Below are 17,413 nucleotides of genomic sequence, written 5' to 3'. Positions count from 1 at the left end.
TTTTTCAAAAATATAGCATAATCTTCACTCTGCAGCTTCATTTGTTCCTTCATCACTATAATATGTTATCTCTGTAAATATGAATACATTTTTATTGTTGTGTGTTTTACAGAAAATATTACCTGTGTTTTCAAATGATGTCTCTGTATTTTTGTACTCTTCATTCCTAACATCGTTAAATAATCTTTATATGCTCCAACATTCTGTTGTTTTCTTAAGTATCTTCACCATGTCAGTATATTTATCCCAATGTTGTCAATCTTCTTCTCTTGATATCCTTTATTTGTCAATTCTGTAATAATCCTGTTTTAGTCTTAAGTATTTTTTCTTAACTCTGAATTTTACCTTTCCATCTAACTGTGTTTTATTGTCATCTTACATTTGATTTTATTACTAATTTATTTTGTGGTCTACATTATTACTGTATGAGCCATACATTTGTAAATATAAATTTTCTGTGATTTTGAGTACATTTTTTCCTAGGGAATAAATGTTATAATACCATATATATATATATACACACACACACACGCGAACACACACAGAGATGCATGCACGTATTATGTTCTTTCTTTTTTTCTACTTTTCATAATCTTAAATATTACTACTTCCATAGTACTTAGTATTTTAAGGAAAAGTCTATCTGCACCTTCATAGTGCTCAAATAAGATGTGAATACACTTTTCTTTATTTTCTGCACATTTCACTTAAAATGTTTGTCTTTGCTCCAAAATTATTTTGAAGATGATGTTAAGCTGAATCTATATACAGTAGTATTTTAAAGTTCAAGACTCAGCTTATTTTTCTGTATGTAGTTGCATTTTATTTGCATTCATTTTTATTTCCCCAAAGGAAGTATAAGTAGGATCTGCCCCTTGATTCCTGGATGTTTCTTTATTTCCCAGCACACCTCTTCTCAAACGTTGTAGCATTTGCCCTTGTTTCTTCTTTTCATTTAGACATATTGCTATGTTCATTTCCATTTTAAATATGAAATATTTACTTATTTTAATTTCAGGTAGATAATTTGTGATCTGTCTTCCTTGTATTTTTCCTAAAAACACACTTCCTCTCGTTATTTATATTATTTTTAAATTATGTATTTCAAATTTAAAATTAACCCACAGGTAACCATTTATTAGAATAAGGTTAGTTTGACAGTATTTGAAAAGAGACAACACCAAAACTGAATTATACAAAAAAGTTCATTTTTTTCAATATCTTTCTTCTTCAGCTGATGTCTACAACACCTTTAAAAACTCTTTTACTAATAGCCGCTAAGACTATTTGGAGATTTCCAATTATATAGAAGCCCAACTGCATTGTTTTACAAGGTAGCAGGTTAATACCTTTAGAAGCTCTATTAAGAATTGCTTTTGAATATTAAGTTAACACTAGTCTGTCTCTCTTAACCACAAGACTTAGATCTGCCTCTGAAGGTTGATTGCTCTCACACAGAAAATGAAATCTGAAAACATTTAAAATTTGCTTACCATAATCATGAAAGTTATGTTTAAACATTGCCTAATCTTCTTGCAATTTATATGGATTAGTAGTGCTCTGTGAGAACCTTGAAATAAAGCAAAGACAATTAATCACACACTGCATGACTGGGCTTCAACATAAAATGAGATCATCTCCTTGTATATATTATTACAAAATTAGAAATAATTATCATTATTGGAGAGAGAAAGATTGTGTCAGGAAATAAATGTAGGTAAATCAGAAAATATTACTAAAATTTCTAACAGTGACTCCTCTACCAATTAAAGCACATACCAATATCTCACATACTGCAGAGAAAGAAAATTTTATGCCAATTAAATTATAACATGATATAAATTTTGACATATATTCCAATGTCAGAGATGTTAAAATGTTGAAAAATGTTGACAAAATGCGATACCTCTAATTTTAAAAATTTTTAAATTAGTGTGCTAAACAGGTGCTGAATCTATTTTCTGAATGATCTTATACTGTCAATGAAATACAAGAGATATTCACTGAGTATGCAAGTAGGCAAAAGAAGGAAATGATTCTAACTGAAGTGGGCAGGTACAGTTGAAAAAAGATTTTAAAAATAGAAAATATTTAACTTGAAAGATAGTAATAAAAAGTTTTTGCAAGGCTGAAGGAACATGGGCAAAGGGAGGGAGATATGAACAGATTGGTGCACTCAGAAGAACACATCATTTAGCATTCCTGCAGCATAAACTCAAAGTGGAAGGGTGATAAAAAGAGATTACTGAATACAGATTGAATGTTGAATTCTTCGAACAAATAACTGGGAAGACAAAGCTTAAGGGTCCAGAAAGTTCATAGTATTTAGAAGAAAGCATCTAATAAACACTACTTTTATTTAAACTACCCTTCAAACACATGTGCAGATAATGTTATAGAAATTAGTTCTCCCAATAAATAGCTTGAATAAATGTATCTTTTGGATTAACAGTTATGACAAGCACTAATAACTATTAATAACAAATTGAATTAAAATAATCTCAGTTTCACTTGAAAGAGCTTTCTTCTCTTTGCTTCTGTAGGAAGTCTAATTTGTAAATGCCTGAATTAGTGTGAAAACTCTATAATGAACTAGTAAATAAAGTATGAAAATATAATTATTTACATAGAAGGTATGAAATTTGAAGATTAGTATACAGTGCTTTACTAATGGAATATATGTTTTATATGTGTTTTCATTGAAAAATATTTTTTCTATTTAGAAAAACATTCTAATTTATGTAATTCAATTGAAAATTTTATAATTATAACTTAATAATAAAATCTTTCCCTAAATACAATGAAAATTGGATTGATATATAGAATATATCCAAGTTGAAGATTCCAAACTTTTGATGTTATATTCTAGAAAGTATCAAAGTATAGGCAAACACTGTTAAGCACAAGGGAAAAAATTAAGATGTAAACCTGAGTCATAGTATCAAGGAGTTAATTGTGACATTTTGAGCAAGTTGTGAGATTAAAAGCTAATTAACCCATAGTGTGTTGGTCACAGTTTCTGCAAGAAACTGAAAATCCAAGGTGAGTAATTAGAGGAGAGATTTAAAAGTTACTTTTTATAGAAGTTTGGGTAGTATTTAAGAATTTCCAGGGACGAATGCTATGCCCTAAAACTATGTAACAAGAAGAAACTATTTTCTTCTTTTCTAATCCTGAGGGATGAAGGCAAGAAATCAATTGGCTAAGTCTGCGGAAGATAAACAGAGAGGAGAGAGAATGGTCTAATGCAGCCAATGATGCCTTTGAGGAGTCCAACAAAATATACTCCTGTGCGATGTTAACAATGCTTCAGTCACCAGTGGATCACAGATATGATAGTAGTACCATAAGATTATAATGCAGCTGAAAAATTTCTACCACCTAGTGATGTTTTGATGATCCTAACCCTGTGTAGGCCTAGGCTACTGTGTGTGCCTGTGTCTTAGTTTTAACCAAAACGTTTTGAAAGTGAAAAAAAAAATTAGAACTAGAGAAAAGTTTATAGAATAAGAATATAAAGAAAGAAAATGTTTTTATACAGCTGTACAATGTGTATGTGTTTTAAGGTAAGTGTTATTACAAAAGAATCAAAAAGTTTAAAAAAATTAAAAGTTGATAGAGTAAATAAATTACAGTAAGCTAAGATTAATTCATTATCAAAGAAAGATATTTTATATACATTTAGTGTAGCCTATGTATACAGTGTTTATAGAATCTACAGTAGTGTATGGTAACGTGCTAGGTCTTCACCTTCACACACCACTCACTCACTGACTCACCCAGAGCAACTTCCAGTCCTATAAACTCCATTCATGGTAAGTGCTCTATACAGTTGTATCATTTTTTATCTTTTATACCATATTTTTCCTGTACCTATTCTAGATTTAGAGATGTTTAGATTAAACAAATACTTACCATTGTGTTACAATTGTCTATAGTATTCAATACAGTAATATGCTGTACAGGTTTATAGCCTAGGAGCAATAGGCTATATTGTATAGCCTAGTTATGCAGTAGGCTATACTATCTAGGTCTGTGTGAGTCACTCTATAATGTTTGCACCAGGACAAAATTACCTAATGATGCATTTCTCAGAATGGTATCCTGGTTATTAAGTGATGCACAACTGGACATATCTAAAGTTCACACTCCTCTAGCCCTAAGATATCTTGCTGACGCTGTCCTTCTGTTCATGCACAACCAGATATCAAAGTCAAAAGAAGTAACAGAGGCAGTCTACATCTATCAGCTTCCTAGAGCACAATGATGTGTGGAGAAGGTTAGAGAATGTCTTTACATAGGGAAGCCAAAGATATCCAGGGACAAGTACGCTTTTTCCTCATTCTCCGAAGAGCATCTGTTCTTGATTTACCCAAGTGAAAAACTTCCATGCTCAGCATAGGTAGGTTGTTTCTTTCCTCTTACCAGGTCCAAATAACATAATGTCTAAAATGCAAAGGACCAGAAAGGTGCTTGGAGGGATATCAAGACAATTGACACACACTGGACTAATTATAACCATGGAACAAGAAAGTTGCCATAGCTCTTAGGCAAATCACTAAAGAGCTAAGACAAATATTATTTTATTATATTGTCTGGTTAAGGTACAGGAATTTCTGTTAGGTCCCCATGTAGACGACACTAGAGGTATGGCCAGTTATTAAGTTTGTTATACATTCTGGGAATGGAAAAATAATTCATAGAATTAATCTACATTCTTATTGGACCTACTACAAGAAAGAATCAAACCAAGACTCCAACAATCATTAAAAACCTGCACTCTATGCAGACCATGGTAAATTGCAAAAGTTCAGTTATTATTGTCAATTCAGATGCAGTACCACAATCCCCCAAATATTTGGATACTTCCTTATTTTTCTTTTCTTGGAGGTCTGTCATCTTTAGATGTCTGAAATTCCTCTGCAAAAATGCTGGAGATTTATGGTAGTGATGTATCATGTTGCTGAGTCCTTCTTCAAAAGACCCAGATTTCTCCTCAATGGAGGATCACTGACTCTATGAGCTGGCATAGGTCTGGACCTGAGTTACTTCTCTGTCCTGCAGCCATAGGACTTTTGTACTGATATATCGCATACAATCGCTTAGTGGGCTGTCAATCTATATTGTCTCTTGGGACCCTATGCTTTGTTAGCCATCACTACAGATCCCTGCATACTAAAATATTTTCATTACTATTACTTCCTTGAGATTTATTGGAATATTTTCATCCACTTTGTTTCTAAAGGTCAAGTATCACCATTTGCCTCTGGCGATCTTGGATCCCAATACTTCTATTGAGATTTAGGGAACTCAAGGCTATTACTGTATCCTTTGCCATAGTCCTAACCAATAGGTAGGTGATGGCCACACATAGGCTTTTAAAAATGCTGATAACTTTCTAACCAAAATTTTTCTTAATGTTTAACAAAGGAATGACTTTTAGACCCTTGAAGAGGGTATGGCTAATAGCTGTCTGACTAAGAAATATAATATTTCAATTCAAATGTTACAATCCAGATGATGGTTCTGATTTTTTTCCTATACATACCCCTGAGAAAGTTCTGGTATTTCAACCACATTGCTAATTGCCAGACCTCCCTGTTGAGTACAGCATTCAATGGGCCTAAGTAGCTACTGACAACATCCTTCACAGATGCTAGATTCAAACATTATATACCAAGTTCCAGATAAGGACACCTTGTAAATAGATTGAGTGGCATTTATCTTTTTTCATTTTGTCCTCCTTTGTCTGGCACCTGAAAAGTGTTCGACATTCCCATTCATGCTTGCCTGTCTTTTGTCAACTGTACCTGGTAAAATTCTCTAACTTTCCTATGTATAGACTCCTCCTGGAGTCAACTTTGTTCTTCTCATTTGGTATATATTGGTCAATTTCTATGGCCCTGAAGGTAATAAGGGGCATTTAGCATGACTTCTGCAGAGGAAACAGTCCCCAAATATATTTAAGAAAATGTTTTTCATGAATAGAATTTCTGGTTCCCTCAGAAAGGGTTAGGAGTTACTCTGTTACTAGCAAGAGGGATTCAGGAGTATGTAGGGGAGAGGAGAGTCCAAAATTTTCTACTTTATATCTTCCCAGTTTTTTCTATCTATATCTCAGGGTTTCATTCTTTCCCAATCAGTGCTCTGAGTTGAGGATTTTATTGACATTACAAATCTGCAACTCCCACAACTCTGATTATTGGTCCTCAGCCATATCTGCTCTGCAACTGGAGGAGGTAATGAACTCCTTAAAACTGTCATTGAGAATTTGTACTTTTCCATTTATTATTAGAGTTGAATATTCACAGCTTTTATTTTCTTCTTTTACTTAAGTCTACTTTCTCAGGCCCCTAGGAGTAGCCAATTAAATAAACATGTTTATAATCATTATTGTCAACAAAAGGATGAAATGCCAAAGAAACTTTATCTCCCAAAGCCTATTTTTAATTGCACTTCTTCCTATGCTAATACCAGTGACATTTTAAGAATCTTGATGCCACTACTTCTCAGAACTTACCAGTGTCCAATTTTCCCTGGAAACCAATTTATCCATGAGTCTCTCCATCTATGTATAATTCAACCTCAAAATCCTATTTTAAGGTCTGGTTTCCTGGAGCCATTTCTGATACCAATTACTATTTCAGTTAAGGCTCACCAGAAAAAAAAAAATAACATGTTAAAATTGCTGCTTAGTGGAATGTTTAATAAAGCAAATACTTGTACAAAAGTGTATGTGTGGTTTAGGGAACAAAAAGGGAGGGGGAGAGGGGTGGGATTGAAAAGCCTTTGAGCCAATAATGTGTTCAGAAATTTTTAATAACCAGCTTTCCAGAAAAAAAAAAAAGCCAAGAAGCCTAATTTGTAGGCATGCTATTTTCCATGATAGAAACATTCTCACCATGGCTGATTTCAAGCTGCCAGCATGATGTAAGTGAAGAATGACTTTGGAAGTAATGCTCACATTTGTATTTTATGAGCTGGTAAGAGGCACCTTCAGCTCTAGCATATCAACATCACCACCTGGAACTAGCAACAGCAGGAGGACATTACTATGCTTGGGCCAGCAAAAGGACAAGAGGAGTTGGAAGTTACCTAGAATCAGATAGTAGTTGCATGGAGAAGGATGTATGGCATGAATGGTGCAACCAATTCATTGAATCCTGAAGAGAGGAGTGACTGAAGGAGCAAATCACTTGGCAATTTCTCTGTGAACCTGTCAATCTTGTGAGTGCCAAAAACTGACTGCAATTATAGGTTAAGGGAGCCCATGATGCAGTATAGAAGGGCAAGCCCTCCAGGTACAGAGCAGGTGGAAAGAAACAGAGAGTCAAACATAAGATACCCAACATACATGTGTTTTTCTTTTGTCTTACCTACTTCACAGTTGGGTGTGAGTACTAAATACACTTTTTTCTACAGTGTTTTCTGAGTGTACAATGTAATGCAATTATTAGAGCTACTGTTGGCTGAAATAATAACTTACCATATTTCTTGTTGTTTGAAACAAGTAGAAGTATTATATAGAATTGAAACTTTAGACACGTATCTGGCATGGGATTCTGAATGGTTGTTTACACATTGTAAATTTTTTAAAAATTGGGAAAGAGGTCACAAAAATATAATTGTAAGAATCACCACATACATCTGTTATGTAACATCACTGCATGTATTTTTGACTTTTCTTTGTTATTAGAACAAACTTAACTATATGTAAGTCTTTGAGCTAGATCTGCTCATTCCTTTATATGAACCATATTTTTCAAAGGACTTTGATTATAGATCAAATATAGAAAGCATGACTTTCAGGGGATACAAATTGCCTAAGAGAATTTGAACCATGGCAACTAAAAAAGGAATTAAGGATTCTCAGAAGAACTTCGTTACCTTAAGGGTTCACAGAGATTATCATTTTGATTTTAAACATATTGAACTAATCTTTAGAAACTTATTTTCAGTGCTTTTTAAAGTTATTCCTAATGAAAAAGAAAAAGAAATATTGTGTTTTCTAGTAAGAAAACTCTGATGTTGTTAATCAAAGTACCTCTCTAACCAGATAGAGGTCACTGACTTTTTTTAAAAGGGGGATGGTTAAGAATACAGAAAGTATCATATATAATGGTACTTTTTTTCAGAAAAGCATCATAAATTTCAAGTCAGATTACTTGATTTTCTAAAATCTTCACAATGGTAAGGCAGGATATAGAAAATAGTCTTATTTTCAGAAATAATTGAGAAGGGAAATTTCTCATCCTAAATTCTCCAGAGATGCAAATTGTCATGTACTAGTACTTTAACAGGTGGCGCAATGCCAAGGACAGTGAGCAAGGGAACAAGGGTGTAGACAGGCAAGAATGTGTTACTGAGCTACTCACCTCTTGATATTGAGTGCAATTGAATATTTAATTTCATGGGAGTGTCCTCTGAATGCCCTTCTGAACCAATTCAGGACTGTTGGTTCATCCATAGAAATAGATAAATAGATGAATTGATCTAGTAATTTGGTTGTGATAACCCATATGTCTAAGAAATCTTAACTACAAACCAGAATATAATATTTTATTACCCTTATGTGGTCTTTTATCTTAGGATATAGACTCAAAATTAATCTGTGGTCCAAAGTTAACAAATTTTTGTCTTCCCTATTGTGCTTATGTTATTTTTTTGAAACTGAGTTAGGTTAATTTTTTATGCTTGTATTCAATTTTGTTTTATCTTTTTGTCACCAACCTTTATTATTTCTTTAATGAAATGTATGAATATGTGAAAAATTAACATAGTTTCAAAAATCAAAGCTATATAAAAGGTTATCATCAGAGTGATTTCATTTCTGCACCATTCCCATCTTCCTGCACTTTCCACCTGTTCCCTGGCAGCCCCATAGGTAACCATTTGCTTTTGTTTCTGGTTTATCCTTCCTGTTATGTTTTGGACACATGCACACATATATACACATTTATATGTATGTATTTAGATAAATATGTATATAATTTTGTCATTTATCACATGAAAGCTAGCTTGCTATAAACAATTTCTTGAACTTTGTTTTTTTAACTTACTATATAGTCTGGAATCCCTCCCTATCACTTCATAAAAATATGTCTCAGTCTTGTTTCCAACTGCATAGTATTCAAATGAATGGATGGACCATAGTTTATACAATCATTTTTTCATTATCTATGCATGTAGGTAATTTTCAGTGTTTTACAATCTGAAATAATTTTTGTGAATAAAATTTTTGTGAATGTATATTGTCATAATATTAGAGGCAAATTGTCAAGGTATATATCTAGAAGGGTACTTGTCAGGTCAAAGGTAAACACATTTGCAACTTTAACATCATATAGTATCTGTATAATAGTAGCCTATCTTCCAAAGTATTAGAGTGTCTGTTTTTCCAAAGGCTTGGCAAAATATATTTTGTACTCTTTAATGGAAAACATTTTGATAGGTGATAGGTAAGAAATGCTTTGTGGTTTTACTTGTTTCTCGAATTATGAATGAGGTTGAATATTTTGTATGTGTAAGCATATTTATACTTGTTCTTATTTTTCCCATTTTTCCTAACAAATTTTTGCCCATCTTCCCTCAAATTGTAATAGTTCTTCATATATCATGATTATCTCTTTATGTGTGATATCATTTGCAAGGACCTTTTCCCATTTTGTTATTTGTCATTTGATTTTGTTTACAGTGTTTCTTTTATTTTTTGTTTCCACTTGTCACTTTATCATGATCATTATTATTTTGCCAGAGCATTCTGATTTTGATGACATCTGGATCCAATGAAGACTTATTGTAGTCACCTAGAAATATAACCAAGCAACTTACACTAAAGGTAATTTGAAAGGAATAGAATACCATAAAACTTAAGAATTCATGAAAGTATATCTTGAATTTTTAAATGGGTATAGGTAAAAATGTGGAAATATCAAGCAGGCAAATGGACAAATGACTCTAAAGATGAGAAAAACCATTCTAGCTAGGGATTTTACAAAATTCTGGGCAAATAAATTGTATATCAGCCCAGTGAAAAGGACAGAGGGCAGAGCAAATTGAATAGTAAGGGTTGGTAGAGGAAGAGAAGCCAGTAAAGAGACATGGGAGAAAGGACCAAAGACATTTTTTGGTATTTGGAGAGAATGATTGAAATGAAAGACCGAATATGGTGGATTAGCAGAGGATTGAAGATAGAAGAGGCTGACAGAGAGAAAGGAAGGGAAATGTTTTTGAAATATTGATGAGTTAGGATCATTGTTTCAATAGTAATGCATGAGCAAGTGAATTATATGTTGAAAATTATATGTAGGTGGAGTTTGGGATGTTTGAAATAGTGATTTTGTAGATGGTAAAATTTATCAAATTTTGACTAGAAATGGTCAAAGATAACATGGAGGAAAAAGTTATTGAGATGAAAAAAAAAAAAAAATAGGATTCAAGACCAAATGTTGGATGGGTCATCTACAGGAATGTGAAGTCACTGTGAAGGATCATAGTCCATTATTGACCTTATTGAAAATGTCAATAAATTCATAAGTATGACCAGAAAGAGGACAGTTTATTATGAGAACAATGAAAGAAGAAGAGGAGGTATAATTATCTAAAAAGGGCATTGTGGTGCCAGAGACATCTTGACCCACATTCTCATGTATGAAAAATTCCAGGGGAGGGGGAAAACCTCCAAGTGAAGAAAGGTTCAGAAATCAGAAAGCTTAATAGTGGTAGGAGTATTTTGACTATAAAAGAATTTGCCGGCACTTGATTTTCTCTAGTCTTATTGCTTAACGTCAATCCCCAAAGTTCTCTAACATCATTTTCTATTTGTTTCATCACAGTAAGGTGAGGTGTATTCTTTGTTCTTAGTTATTATTTCAGCTGGATAAATATTTTTTTTTTTTACCCAGACCAGAAACCAGCAGACCAGAATAATATTGTTCACAAGAAGAATGCAATCTAAGCAATACAAGTGGGGGATAGTATAGTGCAAAGGGCACAGAGCCTCCGGATGGGGGAGCCAGGGTGAGAGTGAGAGGGACAGGGAGACAAAGAGACAGAGAGAGAGATAAGACTCTAGTCTTATCTAGAGATAAGTCTCTGAACAAGCAGAGAAGAGAGCATTCTATAAATCAGTCTCTTTCAATGTCTTCGTTGTTCTGATATTTCTAGTAAAGTGCTTGAAACACACCTTGAATTAATCAAATTTTTTATTTTATAAATAAGCCAGAAAGAACTGGCAGTTACTGTTATTAATAGATAAATGCATAAATAAAATTATAGAGTTGGAAAATACTTAAAAACTCAGTAAATTCCTTGGACTTAACATTAAGGTGTTAATATATATATTTGGGAGAATTTCTATCAAAGTGGATAGGTAATATCAAATTATGGTCATGTGGTATAATAAGAAATATATTTGTCCTGGGTTCACAACACAAAGCTTTTAAAACCTTCGAAATTTCCTGAGTGATACTAAGGTCTTTTGCTATTTATAATGAGCCCTTTTCACAAGATCACATTTGAGGTTTTGCTAATGAGGAAACTCAGGGTAGAGTTTCTATATAGTCTCAGGATGGGGCTGGTCACCAGAAAGACCAAATTCTTAAGGGGTGGAAACTTTCAGCACCATCTCTGACCTCCAGGGAGGGGAGGAGGTGGACTGGAGTTTGAGCTCTATAAAAACTCTTTTAAACAGTTAGGTTTGGGGAACTTCCTGGCTGGTAAACACATGGAGATGCTGAGGGGCATAGAGCTCTATACCCCTGCCTATACCTTGCCCTTTACATTTTTTTGGCTGTTCCTGAGTTACTACTCTTTAAAGAACATCCTTTGTAATAGAATGCATTATAAAGGATATATTATTATAAAGGATGTATACTTTATTACAGGATATATCCTTTAGAATAAACCCATAGACATAAGTAAAGTGTTTTACTGAGTTCTGTGAGCTGTTCTAATGAAATATCAAACTTGAGGAAGGAATCATGGGAACTCTAAAATATTAGCCGCCTGGCAGAAGCGTGGGCAGCGTAGGTAACCCATTGTGGCTGATATCTGAAGTACGGGCAGTCTTGTGGGACTAAGCCCTTAAACTTAATGGTGTGCTTAGTGTCAGAATTGAATTGAATTGCTGGAAACGCACTTGGTGTCAGAGGATTTGAAAATTTCACAGGTCATCTATTAATTAAAGGTATATAACAAAACAGAACGAGTAACTCAAGAATTGTGAAAAAATAGTTGGGATTGTAGCACTAATTATCATGCATATTAGAAATGCGAAAGAGGACTTGTCACAGGAATGGAAATAAATGAAAAATATTTAACCTTCAGAAAGCATTATAAAGCATCATTTCTAAGTCTGTAAAACTAAAGCCATGATAAAATAAATAAATAAATGTCTCCAAAAATGCTTTGAAATCCTCTTCCGACACTCCAGAAGCTATTTTGTTGTAAGGCAAATCCATCTTGAATCACAGCCAAGTCCTGCTATGCCAGAGGACCTTGTTGTAAATCTTATAAGGCTGCTCAAATACAAGGACCCTGAGGACATAGTTATAGCAAGATGTGAGCATATCTTCTTACACAGTGGTCCAGGAGGCAAATGTTAATGTTTAGAAACTACAAAAAAAACCTGCAAAATGGCAAGCCTTTAGTTAGCATGTGTCAACATTATCTTGATGAAGATGAAGATGGGGTACTCTTAAAGAATCAGTGAATAAAGAAAACTTGATGGTAAATACGTGGTATGAAATAAAAATAAATGGGAAGTGTATGTATTTACCAATACTTAGCTTACCCTGCATTTAAGATGTAATAAACTATTTTTGCAGGGAGAGTGACTGTGTGTTGGTTGTGTGCCTATAATTTGTTATTTCTTTTTGTATTTCTTATATATTATTGCATGTAAAGATATTGAACTGACTGCAGCCATACAGGTTAAATAGCAGATATAAAAGTGGGACTCAGCTCTCGGACTTCCAGTCTTTCTACTTCACTATTTTAAATTATCTGCTCCATTTTCTAAACAAGCTTGGAGTGTGATACCACATCTATTCTCTCCCCCCAATCAATCAAGCTGATTCCAATGTCAGTCTTCTCATGGAAAATGTCACACAGGCATTTTAAACAGGTTTGGAAATGATAGCAATTTCCAAAGAGTGCTCAGACCCATAAATTAACACGAAGCTATATTCTGCCACAGACCTTGAAGTGCTAATGCAGAGATATGTTCATAAGAAAAGACATTGATGTCAGAGTTGATATAGCAAAAGGAAAGCAAAACTTGAGGCAGAAAGTAAATTTGAAAGAATAGTCATTGGGTTACTTTTTATTTGGGTTTATCAATGTCTTGCTCTCTGTTAGCAGATTCCTAAGAGACGTTAAAAGAAGAAACTGCAGCCAAATAGTCCATTTATAGCTTCTGACAAGGCAGTCGTCCCATTTCTTTGTCTATTTTCTTTTCCTGAGAAAATGGATTAGACAGTTTGGAGGAAAATCAGCACATCTCCTTTTCTTCTTTCCCTTGAGCCAAAAGTCTGGAGAAAACCCGAATCAACATCTACTTTTTTCCTAGTGTTAAGCCAAAGTATATAAATTATATTTCAATAAAGTTTTTTTTTTTTTTTTTTTTTTTCAAGTCTGGATATCAGGATCAGCCATAACCTTCAATATCCATTCCCAAAAGAAATCAGAAGCACCAAGGTCTGGAGCTGCTTCATCACTGCTAGTTTTATAATCCACTAACTTTTTCTCCAAAAATATTAGTATTCCAATCCAGTAATTATGGCTCACAAATTGGCATGGAAGTAAAAAAGCAAAAATGTTCCCTCTCATCTTAAGTTGCTTCACCACATCTCAATCTTGTCCTGCTTCTGATATATTCTACTCTGTGTGTGTGTGTGTGTGTGTGTGTGTTTCTAACACTTTGCATGGTTTCTCTCTAGAAGATTATAAGGTAGTTACCAAAGATCCTGTAATTTGCATGTGTACAAATCACAACAGAGACAGCCTTTATAAATAAATTGCTTGATTTTGGTGCATTTCACTTGGAGATAGAGCAGAGAATCTTGGTTTAAGGTTCCAGAGATCAGCTGCTGGCATTTAAATCCCAACTGGCAATTATTAGCCGTGTCCTTGGACAAATTGTTTGACATCTCTGTGCTTCCATTTTCTTATCTGTAAAACCAGTGCAATAATACTATCTAGCCAAAGGTCTGTTTTTAGAGTAAAATGAAATAGTGCAAATCCCTTATGTTAAGTATCTAATGAGCCTTTATAATTATGAGCCCAACCCTCAACTTTATATTTAGCAAATTGTTCATAAATTATGTGGGCAAATATTGCAATAATTTATACTGTAAAGGGATCTTCATTTATTTTTATCACACACTTGTGTACCAAGCCATCCTATAGAATAGTATTTTAACTAAAAGACTTTATGGAAAACTAGCATATCATTTGGTAATCAGTGTAAAAAGAAATGCTCATCTACGATAGATATAATATATAGCCTAAGGGACTCCTCTGTTCATATTGCAGTCATTCTCACAAAGTTATTAATAGATACACACAGAGTGACCATGTTTTGATTCCAGAGCCGTATCTGATGTCTAGAGTTGCATGCTTCACCTAAGTTTATCTTAAACCTCACAAAAACTTGAAAGTCAGCAATGGTTATTCTACTTTACATATGAAGACACCCTATTCCAAAAGTATTAATTAACTTTCCTTAGGAAATATAAGTAATCATTGTCCAATTTAGAATTTGAATCAGGGCTCTGATTCCAGATTCAGTCTTTTCTTTAGATTTTTAAAAAACCTTCATAAAGTAATATTTTTAAGCTTCTAAATATAGTTATTTGATTGCAAATGTACAGAAAGAAGGAATAAAGTCTTAAGCTCTTTAAAAGTTTGGATGGTATCATTTTCCTGGAGAAAGAAATGACAGTAGCCTTAGGCAGGCATGTTTTGAGCACCTGTCTTTCCTTAAAAAGCAATGTAATCCGACTTCAGAGAAGAGGGCAGGAAAGATAAGACCAAAAGTCTTAGAAACTGACAACTGAAAAGATAACTTGGCCTGAAGAATCTATGAAGATTTGAAGAGTTTACCAGTATATGGAATGGTAAAAATATGTAAACTTTGTGTGGACAAGAGTTTACAATAATAAGCAGTAGAGCAAAATTAAAACAGAAAACAAAGCCAGAAGCACTGGCAATGGCTTGGACTACGTGTAGGTGGGAAAATGTAAATGATCCAGAGTTCAAGGAGGATTTAGTAACACTGTACATTGTAAATGTGGTTTACTATTGGTAATTGGAAATTTTATATAACTTGCTAGCTGAGGTGTGTATAGAAAAAGTTATCTGTTTTATAAACACTTAAATAGACATTTGTGTTTTATTACAAAGAAATGACAAATCTACTATCAGGCTGGTGATTTGCAAACTTATGTGTGCATCAGAATCATATGAAGTACTTATTAAAAGAGACTGGGCTTATCCCCAGGTTTTCTGACCTATTCAATGTTGAGTGGGCCTCAGTATTTGCATATTTAACATGTTTCCAGGTGATGCTAATGATTGCTGATCTCAAGAGACTGCTTCAAAACCCCTAAAATAAGTGTTGTTATGTATTAATTTACATTTAAATTCTACGATTTATCTAATATGTAGGCTGTATCTATCATCAGTATTAGAAGTAAGATTTAGTCTTCTGGTACATACGGAGGATTCTTGGGTATAAACTTCAAACTATTTGACCTTTGGTGTGGAAAATATAGGTCTTATATATAAAACCTTTAATTGAGAAGTTCATAACTACCTTGGCAGTAATTCACGTTTCGATCATCTAGATGAACTTAATGCACATCAAGTTGCTCCTATAAGGTTGATATAGAAAAATCAGGGCATATTTTTTGAGATAAATCAAAGAAAATGATTCTAATATACATATGCTCTTTTTAATTTTTTTTAATTTTAGTTATAGTAAGGAACACTCACAGCACATACACACACATAAACATACATATATGCTTTGAGTGTGTACACACATTTAATGTGAGTAAACACATTGGTTTCATATCACAGAGTACCATAAACCATTCTTGCCTTATTGAATTGGTCACAAAGTCCAAAGACTCTACCTGCACATTGCAAAACTGAGAACATGCAAAGAATTGAAATGAAACTAATGCTCAAATCTTTTCTTTCAATGCCATCCACTATTAGCAGAAAATTGCATTTCGTTTTAGAAAAAGTAATAAAAAAAGCTATATAGGAAACTCATCATTAAGTAAAATATTGAGATTGCAGTTTTTGCTTTCAATTCCCAGAAAAACAGGGGGAAAAATATTGCCTGACTAAAAGATATTTTGAATGGTGGTGTAGCTGCTGCTGCTGCTTCTGCTTCTTTTCCTTCTTCTTTGATGGAAAAGTATCCAGCTGTACAAAAGATGATAGAAAATGAAGAATTTACCTTTAATCTATTGCAGAAACATCCTATTTCAGTAATTTTCCCAAATGAGAAATGCTGATCTTTGAGGAATTAAAGAAGAGATGTGTTTCAATTACTTAGAGCAGCAACAACAAAAATCCCACAAACTCCAATCTTTTCTTCTCTTTAATAATTTATCAATCCGTTATTTTTAAAAAAATGGAAGAACTCATGATTCTAAATGACATTTTAAAACACTCTAATTCAACGTTTGTTAAATGTTTAATTTGTTTAAAAAGTTATTGAAATAATTTTTAAAGCTGTACTTTAAACCCATTTTTTTTTTGTGCCAAATGACATTATACAATCCCTCTAAGTACAATGCGGTAAGATATTGACTAGTCTAGGAGACAGGAGTCCTGTATTATGTTGAGATTCTCAGTTACTTGGGAACCTTTGTAAGGTCATATTTCTACTTATTTTCTCATTTTTTTAATATTTTAATTAACGTTGACATAAAGAATTAAAATTTTAATTGTATTTTCAGATCTGATGAGGAAATGCAAATTATGAAAATATCAACCATTATTTGAGTACAATAATTAATTGTATATCTATCTAAACTAGAAACTAACAAGATTTGTGTCTATTCATGCCACATATGTTAGGTATTTTTATAATATTACTAAGATACTTTTGTGTGAAATGTTCTCTAAGTCCAAATTATTATCAACTTTATGCATATTATTTGTATATTTTGGACCAATAGGCTCTATAGATTAAATAAATTTTCTTACATTATGTATATTAAATAACTTGACATGGATTATCAATATAAATGCAAACACTAAAAGTAAATGTTCTGAAAGAAAAATAATGACTGAGTCCTTGTAACATAAGATAAGAAAGATTTCTTAGGATACAGAAAGCAAAAGCAATAAAAATATTAATAATTTTGACTTCATCGAAATTAAAATTTTCTGC

Source organism: Eulemur rufifrons, chromosome 17 (genome assembly GCF_041146395.1).
Source record: "Eulemur rufifrons isolate Redbay chromosome 17, OSU_ERuf_1, whole genome shotgun sequence".
In the NCBI taxonomy this organism is placed as follows: Eukaryota; Metazoa; Chordata; class Mammalia; order Primates; family Lemuridae; genus Eulemur; species Eulemur rufifrons.
Note: the sequence above shows the minus strand (reverse complement) of the source record.